Source organism: Aulostomus chinensis, chromosome 18, assembly GCF_037954235.1.
Source record: "Aulostomus chinensis isolate RoL2024-O1b breed Wild chromosome 18, RoL_Achi_v1.0, whole genome shotgun sequence".
Classification (NCBI taxonomy): Eukaryota; Metazoa; Chordata; class Actinopteri; order Syngnathiformes; family Aulostomidae; genus Aulostomus; species Aulostomus chinensis.
Genome location: NC_141337.1, coordinates 25,752,851 through 25,772,250, shown reverse-complemented (window position 1 = coordinate 25,772,250; position 19,400 = coordinate 25,752,851).

Below are 19,400 nucleotides of genomic sequence, written 5' to 3'. Positions count from 1 at the left end.
TTACAGCTTGATTTCAGTGAGTTTTCATCAAAATACAGGAGTTCTGCATGAAGTGTTCATTTTGGCCTTCTCTCGCTGAGAAAACACTATTTGTGACCTGTGATACAAAAATGCCATAACTTTTCTTCAAAGTGAGTTTTCAGTCAAGTTTCAACCTGAAAGCATAGAAAGATGCATAAACTTGAAGTTACAGCTTGATTTCAGTGAATTTTCATCAAAATACAGGAGTTCTGCATGAAGTGTTCAATTTGGCCTTCTCTCGCTGAGAAAACACTATTCGTGACCTGTGATACAAAAATGCCATAACTTTTCTTCGAAGTGAGTTTTCAGTCAAGTTTCAACCTGAAAGCATAGAAAGATGCATAAACTTGAAGTTACAGCTTGATTTCAGTGAGTTTTCATCAAAATACAGGAGTTCTGCATGAAGTGTTAATTTTGGCCTTCTCTCGCTGAGAAAACACTATTTGTGACCTGTGATACAAAAATGCCATAACTTTTGTTCAAAGTGAGTTTTCAGTCAAGTTTCAACCTGAAAGCATAGAAAGATGCATAAACTTGAAGTTACAGCTTGATTTCAGTGAGTTTTCATCAAAATACAGGAGTTCTGCATGAAGTGTTCATTTTGGCCTTCTCTCGCTGAGAAAACACTATTTTCGACCTGTGATACAAAAATGCCATAACTTTTGTTCAAAGTGAGTTTTCAGTCAAGTTTCAACCTGAAAGCATAGAAAGATGCATAAACTTGAAGTTACAGCTTGATTTCAGTGAGTTTTCATCAAAATACAGGAGTTCTGCATGAAGTGTTCATTTTGGCCTTCTCTCGCTGAGAAAACACTATTTGTGACCTGTGATACAAAAATGCCATAACTTTCTTTCAAAGTGAGTTTTCAGTCAAGTTTCAACCTGAAAGCATAGAAAGATGCATAAACTTGAAGTTACAGCTTGATTTCAGTGAGTTTTCATCAAAATACAGGAGTTCTGCATGAAGTGTTCATTTTGGCCTTCTCTCGCTGAGAAAACGCTATTTGTGACCTGTGATACAAAAATGCCATAACTTTTGTTCAAAGTGAGTTTTCAGTCAAGTTTCAACCTGAAAGCATAGAAAGATGCATAAACTTGAAGTTACAGCTTGATTTCAGTGAGTTTTCATCAAAATACAGGAGTTCTGCATGAAGTGTTCATTTTGGCCTTCTCTCGCTGAGAAAACACTATTTGTGACCTGTGATACAAAAATGCCATAACTTTTGTTCAAAGTGAGTTTTCAGTCAAGTTTCAACCTGAAAGCATAGAAAGATGCATAAACTTGAAGTTACAGCTTGATTTCAGTGAGTTTTCATCAAAATACAGGAGTTCTGCATGAAGTGTTCATTTTGGCCTTCTCTCGCTGAGAAAACACTATTTTCAACCTGTGATACAAAAATGCCATAACTTTTGTTCAAAGTGAGTTTTCAGTCAAGTTTCAACCTGAAAGCATAGAAAGATGCATAAACTTGAAGTTACAGCTTGATTTCAGTGAGTTTTCATCAAAATACAGGAGTTCTGCATGAAGTGTTCATTTTGGCCTTCTCTCGCTGAGAAAACACTATTTGTGACCTGTGATACAAAAATGCCATAACTTTCTTACAAAGTGAGTTTTCAGTCAAGTTTCAACCTGAAAGCATAGAAAGATGCATAAACTTGAAGTTACAGCTTGATTTCAGTGAGTTTTCATCAAAATACAGGAGTTCTGCATGAAGTGTTCATTTTGGCCTTCTCTCGCTGAGAAAACGCTATTTGTGACCTGTGATACAAAAATGCCATAACTTTTGTTCAAAGTGAGTTTTCAGTCAAGTTTCAACCTGAAAGCATAGAAAGATGCATAAACTTGAAGTTACAGCTTGATTTCAGTGAGTTTTCATCAAAATACAGGAGTTCTGCATGAAGTGTTCATTTTGGCCTTCTCTCGCTGAGAAAACACTATTTGTGACCTGTGATACAAAAATTCCATAACTTTTGTTCAAAGTGAGTTTTCAGTCAAGTTTCAACCTGAAAGCATAGAAAGATGCATAAACTTGAAGTTACAGCTTGATTTCAGTGAGTTTTCATCAAAATACAGGAGTTCTGCATGAAGTGTTCATTTTGGCCTTCTCTCGCTGAGAAAACGCTATTTGTGACCTGCGACAAAGAACAGCCATAACTTTTGTTCAAAGTGAGTTTTCAGTCAAGTTTCAACCTGAAAGCATAGAAAGATGCATAAACTTGAAGTTACAGCTTGATTTCAGTGAGTTTTCATCAAAATACAGGAGTTCTGCATGAAGTGTTCATTTTGGCCTTCTCTCGCTGAGAAAACACTATTTGTGACCTGTGATACAAAAATGCCATAACTTTTGTTCAAAGTGAGTTTTCTGTCAAGTTTCAACCTGAAAGCATAGAAAGATGCATAAACTTGAAGTTACAGCTTGATTTCAGTGAGTTTTCATCAAAATACAGGAGTTCTTCATGAAGTGTTCATTTTGGCCTTCTCTCGCTGAGAAAACACTATTTGTGACCTGTGATACAAAAATGCCATAACTTTTGTTCAAAGTGAGTTTTCAGTCAAGTTTCAACCTGAAAGCATAGAAAGATGCATAAACTTGAAGTTACAGCTTGATTTCAGTGAGTTTTCATCAAAATACAGGAGTTCTGCATGAAGTGTTCATTTTGGCCTTCTCTCGCTGAGAAAACGCTATTTGTGACCTGCGACACAGAACAGCCATAACTTTTGTTCAAAGTGAGTTTTCAGTCAAGTTTCAACCTGAAAGCATAGAAAGATGCATAAACTTGAAGTTACAGCTTGATTTCAGTGAGTTTTCATCAAAATACAGGAGTTCTGCATGAAGTGTTCATTTTGGCCTTCTCTCGCTGAGAAAACACTATTTGTGACCTGTGATACAAAAATGCCATAACTTTTGTTCAAAGTGAGTTTTCAGTCAAGTTTCAACCTGAAAACATAGAAAGATGCATAAACTTGAAGTTAAAGCTTGATTTCAGTGAGTTTTCATCAAAATACAGGAGTTCTGCATGAAGTGTTCATTTTGGCCTTCTCTCGCTGTGAAAACGCTATTTGTGACCTGTGACACAAAACAGCCATAACTTTTGTTCAAAGTGAGTTTTCAGTCAAGTTTCAACCTGAAAGCATAGAAAGATGCATAAACTTGAAGTTACAGCTTGATTTCAGTGAGTTTTCATCAAAATACAGGAGTTCTGCATGAAGTGTTCATTTTGGCCTTCTCTCGCTGAGAAAACACTATTTGTGACCTGTGATACAAAAATGCCATAACTTTTGTTCAAAGTGAGTTTTCAGTCAAGTTTCAACCTGAAAGCATAGAAAGATGCATAAACTTGAAGTTACAGCTTGATTTCAGTGAGTTTTCATCAAAATACAGGAGTTCTGCATGAAGTGTTCATTTTGGCCTTCTCTCGCTGAGAAAACACTATTTGTGACCTGTGATACAAAAATGCCATAACTTTTTTTCAAAGTGAGTTTTCAGTCAAGTTTCAACCTGAAAGCATAGAAAGATGCATAAACTAGAAGTTACAGCTTGATTTCAGTGAGTTTTCATCAAAATACAGGAGTTCTGCATGAAGTGTTCATTTTGGCCTTCTCTCGCTGAGAAAACGCTATTTGTGACCTGTGATACAAAAATGCCATAACTTTTGTTCAAAGTGAGTTTTCAGTCAAGTTTCAACCTGAAAGCATAGAAAGATGCATAAACTTGAAGTTACAGCTTGATTTCAGTGAGTTTTCATCAAAATACAGGAGTTCTGCATGAAGTGTTCATTTTGGCCTTCTCTCGCTGAGAAAACACTATTTGTGACCTGTGATACAAAAATTCCATAACTTTTGTTCAAAGTGAGTTTTCAGTCAAGTTTCAACCTGAAAGCATAGAAAGATGCATAAACTTGAAGTTACAGCTTGATTTCAGTGAGTTTTCATCAAAATACAGGAGTTCTGCATGAAGTGTTCATTTTGGCCTTCTCTCGCTGAGAAAACGCTATTTGTGACCTGCGACAAAGAACAGCCATAACTTTTGTTCAAAGTGAGTTTTCAGTCAAGTTTCAACCTGAAAGCATAGAAAGATGCATAAACTTGAAGTTACAGCTTGATTTCAGTGAGTTTTCATCAAAATACAGGAGTTCTGCATGAAGTGTTCATTTTGGCCTTCTCTCGCTGAGAAAACACTATTTGTGACCTGTGATACAAAAATGCCATAACTTTTGTTCAAAGTGAGTTTTCAGTCAAGTTTCAACCTGAAAGCATAGAAAGATGCATAAACTTGAAGTTACAGCTTGATTTCAGTGAGTTTTCATCAAAATACAGGAGTTCTTCATGAAGTGTTCATTTTGGCCTTCTCTCGCTGAGAAAACACTATTTGTGACCTGTGATACAAAAATGCCATAACTTTTGTTCAAAGTGAGTTTTCAGTCAAGTTTCAACCTGAAAGCATAGAAAGATGCATAAACTTGAAGTTACAGCTTGATTTCAGTGAGTTTTCATCAAAATACAGGAGTTCTGCATGAAGTGTTCATTTTGGCCTTCTCTCGCTGAGAAAACGCTATTTGTGACCTGCGACACAGAACAGCCATAACTTTTGTTCAAAGTGAGTTTTCAGTCAAGTTTCAACCTGAAAGCATAGAAAGATGCATAAACTTGAAGTTACAGCTTGATTTCAGTGAGTTTTCATCAAAATACAGGAGTTCTGCATGAAGTGTTCATTTTGGCCTTCTCTCGCTGAGAAAACACTATTTGTGACCTGTGATACAAAAATGCCATAACTTTTGTTCAAAGTGAGTTTTCAGTCAAGTTTCAACCTGAAAACATAGAAAGATGCATAAACTTGAAGTTAAAGCTTGATTTCAGTGAGTTTTCATCAAAATACAGGAGTTCTGCATGAAGTGTTCATTTTGGCCTTCTCTCGCTGTGAAAACGCTATTTGTGACCTGTGACACAAAACAGCCATAACTTTTGTTCAAAGTGTGTTTTCAGTCAAGTTTCAACCTGAAAGCATAGAAAGATGCATAAACTTGAAGTTACAGCTTGATTTCAGTGAGTTTTCATCAAAATACAGGAGTTCTGCATGAAGTGTTCATTTTGGCCTTCTCTCGCTGAGAAAACACTATTTGTGACCTGTGATACAAAAATGCCATAACTTTTGTTCAAAGTGAGTTTTCAGTCAAGTTTCAACCTGAAAGCATAGAAAGATGCATAAACTTGAAGTTACAGCTTGATTTCAGTGAGTTTTCATCAAAATACAGGAGTTCTGCATGAAGTGTTCATTTTGGCCTTCTCTCGCTGAGAAAACGCTATTTGTGACCTGCGACACAGAACAGCCATAACTTTTGTTCAAAGTGAGTTTTCAGTCAAGTTTCAACCTGAAAGCATAGAAAGATGCATAAACTTGAAGTTACAGCTTGATTTCAGTGAGTTTTCATCAAAATACAGGAGTTCTGCATGAAGTGTTCATTTTGGCCTTCTCTCGCTGAGAAAACACTATTTGTGACCTGTGATACAAAAATGCCATAACTTTTGTTCAAAGTGAGTTTTCAGTCAAGTTTCAACCTGAAAACATAGAAAGATGCATAAACTTGAAGTTAAAGCTTGATTTCAGTGAGTTTTCATCAAAATACAGGAGTTCTGCATGAAGTGTTCATTTTGGCCTTCTCTCGCTGTGAAAACGCTATTTGTGACCTGTGACACAAAACAGCCATAACTTTTGTTCAAAGTGAGTTTTCAGTCAAGTTTCAACCTGAAAGCATAGAAAGATGCATAAACTTGAAGTTACAGCTTGATTTCAGTGAGTTTTCATCAAAATACAGGAGTTCTGCATGAAGTGTTCATTTTGGCCTTCTCTCGCTGAGAAAACACTATTTGTGACCTGTGATACAAAAATGCCATAACTTTTGTTCAAAGTGAGTTTTCAGTCAAGTTTCAACCTGAAAGCATAGAAAGATGCATAAACTTGAAGTTACAGCTTGATTTCAGTGAGTTTTCATCAAAATACAGGAGTTCTGCATGAAGTGTTCATTTTGGCCTTCTCTCGCTGAGAAAACACTATTTGTGACCTGTGATACAAAAATGCCATAACTTTTTTTCAAAGTGAGTTTTCAGTCAAGTTTCAACCTGAAAGCATAGAAAGATGCATAAACTAGAAGTTACAGCTTGATTTCAGTGAGTTTTCATCAAAATACAGGAGTTCTGCATGAAGTGTTCATTTTGGCCTTCTCTCGCTGAGAAAACGCTATTTGTGACCTGTGATACAAAAATGCCATAACTTTTGTTCAAAGTGAGTTTTCAGTCAAGTTTCAACCTGAAAGCATAGAAAGATGCATAAACTTGAAGTTACAGCTTGATTTCAGTGAGTTTTCATCAAAATACAGGAGTTCTGCATGAAGTGTTCATTTTGGCCTTCTCTCGCTGAGAAAACACTATTTGTGACCTGTGATACAAAAATTCCATAACTTTTGTTCAAAGTGAGTTTTCAGTCAAGTTTCAACCTGAAAGCATAGAAAGATGCATAAACTTGAAGTTACAGCTTGATTTCAGTGAGTTTTCATCAAAATACAGGAGTTCTGCATGAAGTGTTCATTTTGGCCTTCTCTCGCTGAGAAAACGCTATTTGTGACCTGCGACAAAGAACAGCCATAACTTTTGTTCAAAGTGAGTTTTCAGTCAAGTTTCAACCTGAAAGCATAGAAAGATGCATAAACTTGAAGTTACAGCTTGATTTCAGTGAGTTTTCATCAAAATACAGGAGTTCTGCATGAAGTGTTCATTTTGGCCTTCTCTCGCTGAGAAAACACTATTTGTGACCTGTGATACAAAAATGCCATAACTTTTGTTCAAAGTGAGTTTTCAGTCAAGTTTCAACCTGAAAGCATAGAAAGATGCATAAACTTGAAGTTACAGCTTGATTTCAGTGAGTTTTCATCAAAATACAGGAGTTCTTCATGAAGTGTTCATTTTGGCCTTCTCTCGCTGAGAAAACACTATTTGTGACCTGTGATACAAAAATGCCATAACTTTTGTTCAAAGTGAGTTTTCAGTCAAGTTTCAACCTGAAAGCATAGAAAGATGCATAAACTTGAAGTTACAGCTTGATTTCAGTGAGTTTTCATCAAAATACAGGAGTTCTGCATGAAGTGTTCATTTTGGCCTTCTCTCGCTGAGAAAACGCTATTTGTGACCTGCGACACAGAACAGCCATAACTTTTGTTCAAAGTGAGTTTTCAGTCAAGTTTCAACCTGAAAGCATAGAAAGATGCATAAACTTGAAGTTACAGCTTGATTTCAGTGAGTTTTCATCAAAATACAGGAGTTCTGCATGAAGTGTTCATTTTGGCCTTCTCTCGCTGAGAAAACACTATTTGTGACCTGTGATACAAAAATGCCATAACTTTTGTTCAAAGTGAGTTTTCAGTCAAGTTTCAACCTGAAAACATAGAAAGATGCATAAACTTGAAGTTAAAGCTTGATTTCAGTGAGTTTTCATCAAAATACAGGAGTTCTGCATGAAGTGTTCATTTTGGCCTTCTCTCGCTGTGAAAACGCTATTTGTGACCTGTGACACAAAACAGCCATAACTTTTGTTCAAAGTGTGTTTTCAGTCAAGTTTCAACCTGAAAGCATAGAAAGATGCATAAACTTGAAGTTACAGCTTGATTTCAGTGAGTTTTCATCAAAATACAGGAGTTCTGCATGAAGTGTTCATTTTGGCCTTCTCTCGCTGAGAAAACACTATTTGTGACCTGTGATACAAAAATGCCATAACTTTTGTTCAAAGTGAGTTTTCAGTCAAGTTTCAACCTGAAAGCATAGAAAGATGCATAAACTTGAAGTTACAGCTTGATTTCAGTGAGTTTTCATCAAAATACAGGAGTTCTGCATGAAGTGTTCATTTTGGCCTTCTCTCGCTGAGAAAACACTATTTGTGACCTGTGATACAGAAATGCCATAACTTTTGTTCAAAGTGAGTTTTCAGTCAAGTTTCAACCTGAAAGCATAGAAAGATGCATAAACTTGAAGTTACAGCTTGATTTCAGTGAGTTTTCATCAAAATACAGGAGTTCTGCATGAAGTGTTCATTTTGGCCTTCTCTCGCTGAGAAAACGCTATTTGTGACCTGCGACACAGAACAGCCATAACTTTTGTTCAAAGTGAGTTTTCAGTCAAGTTTCAACCTGAAAGCATAGAAAGATGCATAAACTTGAAGTTACAGCTTGATTTCAGTGAGTTTTCATCAAAATACAGGAGTTCTGCATGAAGTGTTCATTTTGGCCTTCTCTCGCTGAGAAAACACTATTTGTGACCTGTGATACAAAAATGCCATAACTTTTGTTCAAAGTGAGTTTTCAGTCAAGTTTCAACCTGAAAGCATAGAAAGATGCATAAACTTGAAGTTACAGCTTGATTTCAGTGAGTTTTCATCAAAATACAGGAGTTCTGCATGAAGTGTTCATTTTGGCCTTCTCTCGCTGAGAAAACACTATTTGTGACCTGTGATACAAAAATGCCATAACTTTTGTTCAAAGTGAGTTTTCAGTCAAGTTTCAACCTGAAAGCATAGAAAGATGCATAAACTTGAAGTTACAGCTTGATTTCAGTGAGTTTTCATCAAAATACAGGAGTTCTGCATGAAGTGTTCATTTTGGCCTTCTCTCACTGAGAAAACACTCTTTGTGACCTGTGATACAAAAATGCCATAACTTTTGTTCAAAGTGAGTTTTCAGTCAAGTTTCAACCTGAAAGCATTGAATGATGCATAAACTTGAAGTTACAGCTTGATTTCAGTGAATTTTCATCAAAATACAGGAGTTCTGCATGAAGTGTTCATTTTGGCCTTCTCTCGCTGAGAAAACACTATTTGTGACCTGTGATACAAAAATGCCATAACTTTTGTTCAAAGTGAGTTTTCAGTCAAGTTTCAACCTGAAAGCATGGAAAGATGCATAAACTTGAAGTTACAGCTTGATTTCAGTGAGTTTTCATCAAAATACAGGAGTTCTGCATGAAGTGTTCATTTTGGCCTTCTCTCGCTGAGAAAACACGATTTGTGACCTGTGATACAAAAATGCCATAACTTTTCTTCAAAGTGAGTTTTCAGTCAAGTTTCAACCTGAAAGCATAGAAAGATGCATAAACTTGAAGTTACAGCTTGATTTCAGTGAGTTTTCATCAAAATACAGGAGTTCTGCATGAAGTGTTCATTTTGGCCTTCTCTCGCTGAGAAAACGCTATTTGTGACCTGTGATACAAAAATGCCATAACTTTTGTTCAAAGTGAGTTTTCAGTCAAGTTTCAACCTGAATGCATAGAAAGATGCATAAACTTGAAGTTACAGCTTGATTTCAGTGAGTTTTCATCAAATACAGGAGTTCTGCATGAAGTGATCATTTTGGCATTCTCTCGCTGAGAAAACGCTATTTGTGACCTGCGACACAGAACAGCCATAACTTTTGTTCAAAGTGAGTTTTCAGTTAAGTTTCAACCTGAAAGCAAAGAAAGATGCATAAACTTGAAGTTACAGCTTGATTTCAGTGAGTTTTCATCAAAATACAGGAGTTCTGCATGAAGTGTTCATTTTGGCCTTCTCTCGCTGAGAAAACACTATTTGTGACCTGTGATACAAAAATGCCATAACTTTTGTTCAAAGTGAGTTTTCAGTTAAGTTTCAACCTGAAAGCATAGAAAGATGCATAAACTTGAAGTTACAGCTTGATTTCAGTGAGTTTTCATCAAAATACAGGAGTTCTGCATGAAGTGTTCATTTTGGCCTTCTCTCGCTGAGAAAACACTATTTGTGACCTGTGATACAAAAATGCCATAACTTTTGTTCAAAGTGAGTTTTCAGTCAAGTTTCAACCTGAAAGCATAGAAAGATGCATAAACTTGAAGTTACAGCTTGATTTCAGTGAGTTTTCATCAAAATACAGGAGTTCTGCATGAAGTGTTCATTTTGGCCTTCTCTCACTGAGAAAACACTATTTGTGACCTGTGATACAAAAATGCCATAACTTTTGTTCAAAGTGAGTTTTCAGTCAAGTTTCAACCTGAAAGCATAGAAAGATGCATAAACTTGAAGTTACAGCTTGATTTTAGTGAGTTTTCATCAAAATACAGGAGTTCTGCATGAAGTGTTAATTTTGGCCTTCTCTCGCGGAGAAAAAACTATTTGTGACCTGTGATACAAAAATGCCATAACTTTTGTTCAAAGTGAGTTTTCAGTCAAGTTTCAACCTGAAAGCATAGAAAGATGCATAAACTTGAAGTTACAGCTTGATTTCAGTGAGTTTTCATCAAAATACAGGAGTTCTGCATGAAGTGTTCATTTTGGCCTTCTCTCGCTGAGAAAACACTATTTGTGACCTGTGATACAAAAATGCCATAACTTTTGTTCAAAGTGAGTTTTCAGTCAAGTTTCAACCTGAAAGCATAGAAAGATGCATAAACTTGAAGTTACAGCTTGATTTCAGTGAGTATTCATCAAAATACAGGAGTTCTGCATGAAGTGTTCATTTTGGCCTTCTCTCGCTAGGAAAACACTATTTGTGACCTGTGATACAAAAATGCCATAACTTTTGTTCAAAGTGAGTTTTCAGTCAAGTTTCAACCTGAAAGCATAGAAAGATGCATAAACTTGAAGTTACAGCTTGATTTCAGTGAGTTTTCATCAAAATACAGGAGTTCTGCATGAAGTGTTCATTTTGGCCTTCTCTCGCTGAGAAAACACTATTTGTGACCTGTGATACAAAAATGCCATAACTTTTCTTCAAAGTGAGTTTTCAGTCAAGTTTCAACCTGAAAGCATAGAAAGATGCATAAACTTGAAGTTACAGCTTGATTTCAGTGAGTTTTCATCAAAATACAGGAGTTCTGCATGAAGTGTTCATTTTGGCCTTCTCTCGCTGAGAAAACACTATTTGTGACCTGTGATACAAAAATGCCATAACTTTTGTTCAAAGTGAGTTTTCAGTCAAGTTTCAACCTGAAAGCATAGAAAGATGCATAAACTTGAAGTTACAGCTTGATTTCAGTGAGTTTTCATCAAAATACAGGAGTTCTGCATGAAGTGTTCATTTTGGCCTTCTCTCGCTGAGAAAACACTATTTGTGACCTGTGATACAAAAATGCCATAACTTTTGTTCAAAGTGAGTTTTCAGTCAAGTTTCAACCTGAAAGCATAGAAAGATGCATAAACTTGAAGTTACAGCTTGATTTCAGTGAGTTTTCATCAAAATACAGGAGTTCTGCATGAAGTGTTCATTTTGGCCTTCTCTCACTGAGAAAACACTCTTTGTGACCTGTGATACAAAAATGCCATAACTTTTGTTCAAAGTGAGTTTTCAGTCAAGTTTCAACCTGAAAGCATAGAAAGATGCATAAACTTGAAGTTACAGCTTGATTTCAGTGAGTTTTCATCAAAATATAGGAGTTCTGCATGAAGTGTTCATTTTGGCCTTCTCTCACTGAGGAAACACTATTTGTGACCTGTGATACAAAAATTCCATAACTTTTGTTCAAAGTGAGTTTTCAGTCAAGTTTCAACCTGAAAGCATAGAAAGATGCATAAACTTGAAGTTACAGCTTGATTTCAGTGAGTATTCATCAAAATACAGGAGTTCTGCATGAAGTGTTCATTTTGGCCTTCTCTCGCTCAGAAAACACTATTTGTGACCTGTGATACAAAAATGCCATAACTTTTGTTCAAAGTGAGTTTTCAGTCAAGTTTCAACCTGAAAGCATAGAAAGATGCATAAACTTGAAGTTACAGCTTGATTTCAGTGAGTTTTCATCAAAATACAGGAGTTCTGCATGAAGTGTTCATTTTGGCCTTCTCTCGCTGAGAAAACACTATTTGTGACCTGTGATACAAAAATGCCATAACTTTTCTTCAAAGTGAGTTTTCAGTCAAGTTTCAACCTGAAAGCATAGAAAGATGCATAAACTTGAAGTTACAGCTTGATTTCAGTGAGTTTTCATCAAAATACAGGAGTTCTGCATGAAGTGTTCATTTTGGCCTTCTCTCGCTGAGAAAACACTATTTGTGACCTGTGATACAAAAATGCCATAACTTTTGTTCAAAGTGAGTTTTCAGTCAAGTTTCAACCTGAAAGCATAGAAAGATGCATAAACTTGAAGTTACAGCTTGATTTCAGTGAGTTTTCATCAAAATATAGGAGTTCTGCATGAAGTGTTCATTTTGGCCTTCTCTCGCTGAGGAAACACTATTTGTGACCTGTGATACAAAAATTCCATAACTTTTGTTCAAAGTGAGTTTTCAGTCAAGTTTCAACCTGAAAGCATAGAAAGATGCATAAACTTGAAGTTACAGCTTGATTTCAGTGAGTATTCATCAAAATACAGGAGTTCTGCATGAAGTGTTCATTTTGGCCTTCTCTCGCTGAGAAAACACTATTTGTGACCTGTGATACAAAAATGCCATAACTTTTGTTCAAAGTGAGTTTTCAGTCAAGTTTCAACCTGAAAGCATAGAAAGATGCATAAACTTGAAGTTACAGCTTGATTTCAGTGAGTTTTCATCAAAATACAGGAGTTCTGCATGAAGTGTTCATTTTGGCCTTCTCTCGCTGAGAAAACACTATTTGTGACCTGTGATACAAAATGCCATAACTTTTCTTCAAAGTGAGTTTTCAGTCAAGTTTCAACCTGAAAGCATAGAAAGATGCATAAACTTGAAGTTACAGCTTGATTTCAGTGAGTTTTCATCAAAATACAGGAGTTCTGCATGAAGTGTTCATTTTGGCCTTCTCTCGCTGAGAAAACACTATTTGTGACCTGTGATACAAAAATGCCATAACTTTTGTTCAAAGTGAGTTTTCAGTCAAGTTTCAACCTGAAAGCATAGAAAGATGCATAAACTTGAAGTTACAGCTTGATTTCAGTGAGTTTTCATCAAAATATAGGAGTTCTGCATGAAGTGTTCATTTTGGCCTTCTCTCGCTGAGGAAACACTATTTGTGACCTGTGATACAAAAATTCCATAACTTTTGTTCAAAGTGAGTTTTCAGTCAAGTTTCAACCTGAAAGCATAGAAAGATGCATAAACTTGAAGTTACAGCTTGATTTCAGTGAGTATTCATCAAAATACAGGAGTTCTGCATGAAGTGTTCATTTTGGCCTTCTCTCGCTGAGAAAACACTATTTGTGACCTGTGATACAAAAATGCCATAACTTTTGTTCAAAGTGAGTTTTCAGTCAAGTTTCAACCTGAAAGCATAGAAAGATGCATAAACTTGAAGTTACAGCTTGATTTCAGTGAGTTTTCATCAAAATACAGGAGTTCTGCATGAAGTGTTCATTTTGGCCTTTTCTCGCTGAGAAAACACTATTTGTGACCTGTGATACAAAAATGCCATAACTTTTCTTCAAAGTGAGTTTTCAGTCAGGTTTCAACCTGAAAGCATAGAAAGATGCATAAACTTGAAGTTACAGCTTGATTTCAGTGAATTTTCATCAAAATACAGGAGTTCTGCATGAAGTGTTCAATTTGGCCTTCTCTCGCTGAGAAAACACTATTCGTGACCTGTGATACAAAAATGCCATAACTTTTCTTCGAAGTGAGTTTTCAGTCAAGTTTCAACCTGAAAGCATAGAAAGTTGCATAAACTTGAAGTTACAGCTTGATTTCAGTGAGTTTTCATCAAAATACAGGAGTTCTGCATGAAGTGTTCATTTTGGCCTTCTCTCGCTGAGAAAACACTATTTGTGACCTGTGATACAAAAATGCCATAACTTTTCTTCAAAGTGAGTTTTCAGTCAAGTTTCAACCTGAAAGCATAGAAAGATGCATAAAGTTGAAGTTACAGCTTGATTTCAGTGAGTTTTCATCAAAATACAGGAGTTCTGCATGAAGTGTTCATTTTCGCCTTCTCTCACTGAGAAAAAGCACTATTTGTGACCGGTGATACAAAAATGCCATAACTTTTCTTCAAAGTGAGTTTCAGTCAAGTTTCAACCTGAAAGCATAGAAAGATGCATGAACTTGAAGTTACAGCTTGATTTAAGTGAGTTTTCATCAAAATGCAGGAGTTCTGCATGAAGTGTTCATTTTGGCCTTCTCTCGCTGAGAAAACACTATTTGTGACCTGTGATACAAAAATGCCATAACTTTTCTACAAAGTGAGTTTTCAGTCAAGTTTCAACCTGAAAGCATAGAAAGATGCATAAACTTGAAGTTACAGCTTGATTTCAGTGAGTTTTCATCAAAATACAGGAGTTCTGCATGAAGTGTTCATTTTGGCCTTCTCTCGCTGAGAAAACACTATTTGTGACCTGTGATACAAAAATGCCATAACTTTTGTTCAAAGTGAGTTTTCAGTCAAGTTTCAACCTGAAAACATAGAAAGATGCATAAACTTGAAGTTACAGCTTGATTTCAGTGAGTTTTCATCAAAATACAGGAGTTCTGCATGAAGTGTTCATTTTGGCCTTCTCTCGCTGAGAAAACACTATTTGTGACCTGTGATACAAAAATGCCATAACTTTTGTTCAAAGTGAGTTTTCAGTCAAGTTTCAACCTGAAAGCATAGAAAGATGCATAAACTTGAAGTTACAGCTTGATTTCAGTGAGTTTTCATCAAAATATAGGAGTTCTGCATGAAGTGTTCATTTTGGCCTTCTCTCGCTGAGGAAACACTATTTGTGACCTGTGATACAAAAATTCCATAACTTTTGTTCAAAGTGAGTTTTCAGTCAAGTTTCAACCTGAAAGCATAGAAAGATGCATAAACTTGAAGTTACAGCTTGATTTCAGTGAGTATTCATCAAAATACAGGAGTTCTGCATGAAGTGTTCATTTTGGCCTTCTCTCGCTGAGAAAACACTATTTGTGACCTGTGATACAAAAATGCCATAACTTTTGTTCAAAGTGAGTTTTCAGTCAAGTTTCAACCTGAAAGCATAGAAAGATGCATAAACTTGAAGTTACAGCTTGATTTCAGTGAGTTTTCATCAAAATACAGGAGTTCTGCATGAAGTGTTCATTTTGGCCTTCTCTCGCTGAGAAAACACTATTTGTGACCTGTGATACAAAATGCCATAACTTTTCTTCAAAGTGAGTTTTCAGTCAAGTTTCAACCTGAAAGCATAGAAAGATGCATAAACTTGAAGTTACAGCTTGATTTCAGTGAGTTTTCATCAAAATACAGGAGTTCTGCATGAAGTGTTCATTTTGGCCTTCTCTCGCTGAGAAAACACTATTTGTGACCTGTGATACAAAAATGCCATAACTTTTGTTCAAAGTGAGTTTTCAGTCAAGTTTCAACCTGAAAGCATAGAAAGATGCATAAACTTGAAGTTACAGCTTGATTTCAGTGAGTTTTCATCAAAATATAGGAGTTCTGCATGAAGTGTTCATTTTGGCCTTCTCTCGCTGAGGAAACACTATTTGTGACCTGTGATACAAAAATTCCATAACTTTTGTTCAAAGTGAGTTTTCAGTCAAGTTTCAACCTGAAAGCATAGAAAGATGCATAAACTTGAAGTTACAGCTTGATTTCAGTGAGTATTCATCAAAATACAGGAGTTCTGCATGAAGTGTTCATTTTGGCCTTCTCTCGCTGAGAAAACACTATTTGTGACCTGTGATACAAAAATGCCATAACTTTTGTTCAAAGTGAGTTTTCAGTCAAGTTTCAACCTGAAAGCATAGAAAGATGCATAAACTTGAAGTTACAGCTTGATTTCAGTGAGTTTTCATCAAAATACAGGAGTTCTGCATGAAGTGTTCATTTTGGCCTTCTCTCGCTGAGAAAACACTATTTGTGACCTGTGATACAAAAATGCCATAACTTTTGTTCAAAGTGAGTTTTCAGTCAAGTTTCAACCTGAAAACATAGAAAGATGCATAAACTTGAAGTTAAAGCTTGATTTCAGTGAGTTTTCATCAAAATACAGGAGTTCTGCATGAAGTGTTCATTTTGGCCTTCTCTCGCTCTGAAAACGCTATTTGTGACCTGTGACACAAAACAGCCATAACTTTTGTTCAAAGTGTGTTTTCAGTCAAGTTTCAACCTGAAAGCATAGAAAGATGCATAAACTTGAAGTTACAGCTTGATTTCAGTGAGTTTTCATCAAAATACAGGAGTTCTGCATGAAGTGTTCATTTTGGCCTTCTCTCGCTGAGAAAACACTATTTGTGACCTGTGATACAAAAATGCCATAACTTTTGTTCAAAGTGAGTTTTCAGTCAAGTTTCAACCTGAAAGCATAGAAAGATGCATAAACTTGAAGTTACAGCTTGATTTCAGTGAGTTTTCATCAAAATACAGGAGTTCTGCATGAAGTGTTCATTTTGGCCTTCTCTCGCTGAGAAAACACTATTTGTGACCTGTGATACAGAAATGCCATAACTTTTTTTCAAAGTGAGTTTTCAGTCAAGTTTCAACCTGAAAGCATAGAAAGATGCATAAACTTGAAGTTACAGCTTGATTTCAGTGAGTTTTCATCAAAATACAGGAGTTCTGCATGAAGTGTTCATTTTGGCCTTCTCTCGCTGAGAAAACGCTATTTGTGACCTGCGACAAAGAACAGCCATAACTTTTGTTCAAAGTGAGTTTTCAGTCAAGTTTCAACCTGAAAGCATAGAAAGATGCATAAACTTGAAGTTACAGCTTGATTTCAGTGAGTTTTCATAAAAATACAGGAGTTCTGCATGAAGTGTTCATTTTGGCCTTCTCTCGCTGAGAAAACACTATTTGTGACCTGTGATACAAAAATGCCATAACTTTTGTTCAAAGTGAGTTTTCAGTCAAGTTTCAACCTGAAAGCATAGAAAGATGCATAAACTTGAAGTTACAGCTTGATTTCAGTGAGTTTTCATCAAAATACAGGAGTTCTGCATGAAGTGTTCATTTTGGCCTTCTCTCGCTGAGAAAACACTATTTGTGACCTGTGATACAAAAATGCCATAACTTTTCTTCAAAGTGAGTTTTCAGTCAAGTTTCAACCTGAAAGCATAGAAAGATGCATAAACTTGAAGTTACAGCTTGATTTCAGTGAGTTTTTATCAAAATACAGGAGTTCTGCATGAAGTGTTCATTTTGGCCTTCTCTCGCTGAGAAAACACTATTTGTGACCTGTGATACAAAAATGCCATAACTTTTGTTCAAAGTGAGTTTTCAGTCAAGTTTCAACCTGAAAGCATAGAATGATGCATAAACTTGAAGTTACAGCTTGATTTCAGTGAATTTTCATCAAAATACAGGAGTTCTGCATGAAGTGTTCATTTTGGCCTTCTCTCGCTGAGAAAACACTATTTGTGACCTGTGATACAAAAATGCCATAACTTTTGTTCAAAGTGAGTTTTCAGTCAAGTTTCAACCTGAAAGCATAGAAAGATGCATAAACTTGAAGTTACAGCTTGATTTCAGTGAGTTTTCATCAAAATACAGGAGTTCTGCATGAAGTATTCATTTTGGCCTTCTCTCGCTGAGAAAACACTATTTGTGACCTGCGACACAGAACAGCCATAACTTTTGTTCAAAGTGAGTTTTCAGTCAAGTTTCAACCTGAAAGCATAGAAAGATGCATAAACTTGAAGTTACAGCTTGATTTCAGTGAGTTTTCATCAAAATACAGGAGTTCTGCATGAAGTGTTCATTTTGGCCTTCTCTCGCTGAGAAAACACGATTTGTGACCTGTGATACAAAAATGCCATAACTTTTCTTCAAAGTGAGTTTTCAGTCAAGTTTCAACCTGAAAGCATAGAAAGATGCATAAACTTGAAGTTACAGCTTGATTTCAGTGAGTTTTCATCAAAATACAGGAGTTCTGCATGAAGTGTTCATTTTGGCCTTCTCTCGCTGAGAAAACACGATTTGTGACCTGTGATACAAAAATGCCATAACTTTTCTTCAAAGTGAGTTTTCAGTCAAGTTTCAACCTGAAAGCATAGAAAGATGCATAAACTTGAAGTTACAGCTTGATTTCAGTGAGTTTTCATCAAAATACAGGAGTTCTGCATGAAGTGTTCATTTTGGCCTTCTCTCGCTGAGAAAACACTATTTGGAACCTGTGATACAAAAATGCCATAACTTTTGTTCAAAGTGAGTTTTCAGTCAAGTTTCAACCTGAAAGCATAGAAAGATGCATAAACTTGAAGTTACAGCTTGATTTCAGTGAGTTTTCATCAAAATACAGGAGTTCTGCATGAAGTGTTCATTTTGGCCTTCTCTCGCGGAGAAAAAACTATTTGTGACCTGTGATACAAAAATGCCATAACTTTTGTTCAAAGTGAGTTTTCAGTCAAGTTTCAACCTGAAAGCATAGAAAGATGCATAAACTTGAAGTTACAGCTTGATTTCAGTGAGTTTTCATCAAAATACAGGAGTTCTGCATGAAGTGTTCATTTTGGCCTTCTCTCGCGGAGAAAAAACTATTTGTGACCTGTGATACAAAAATGCCATAACTTTTGTTCAAAGTGAGTTTTCAGTCAAGTTTCAACCTGAAAGCATAGAAAGATGCATAAACTTGAAGTTACAGCTTGATTTCAGTGAGTATTCATCAAAATACAGGAGTTCTGCATGAAGTGTTCATTTTGGCCTTCTCTCGCTGAGAAAACACTATTTGTGACCTGTGATACAAAAATGCCATAACTTTTCTTCAAAGTGAGTTTTCAGTCAAGTTTCAACCTGAAAGCATAGAAAGATGCATAAACTTGAAGTTACAGCTTGATTTCAGTGAGTTTTCATCAAAATACAGGAGTTCTGCATGAAGTGTTCATTTTGGCCTTCTCTCGCTGAGAAAACACTATTTGTGACCTGTGATACAAAAATGCCATAACTTTTCTTCAAAGTGAGTTTTCAGTCAAGTTTCAACCTGAAAGCATAGAAAGATGCATAAACTTGAAGTTACAGCTTGATTTCAGTGAGTTTTCATCAAAATACAGGAGTTCTGCCTGAAGTGTTCATTTTGGCCTTCTCTCGCTGAGAAAACACGATTTGTGACCTGTGATACAAAAATGCCATAACTTTTCTTCAAAGTGAGTTTTCAGTCAAGTTTCAACCTGAAAGCATAGAAAGATGCATAAACTTGAAGTTACAGCTTGATTTCAGTGAGTTTTCATCAAAATACAGGAGTTCTGCATGAAGTGTTCATTTTGGCATTCTCTCGCTGAGAAAACGCTATTTGTGACCTGTGACACAGAACAGCCATAACTTTTGTTCAAAGTGAGTTTTCAGTTAAGTTTCAACCTGAAAGCAAAGAAAGTTGCATAAACTTGAAGTTACAGCTTGATTTCAGTGAGTTTTCATCAAAATACAGGAGTTCTGCATGAAGTGTTCATTTTGGCCTTCTCTCGCTGAGAAAACACTATTTGTGACCTGTGATACAAAAATGCCATAACTTTTGTTCAAAGTGAGTTTTC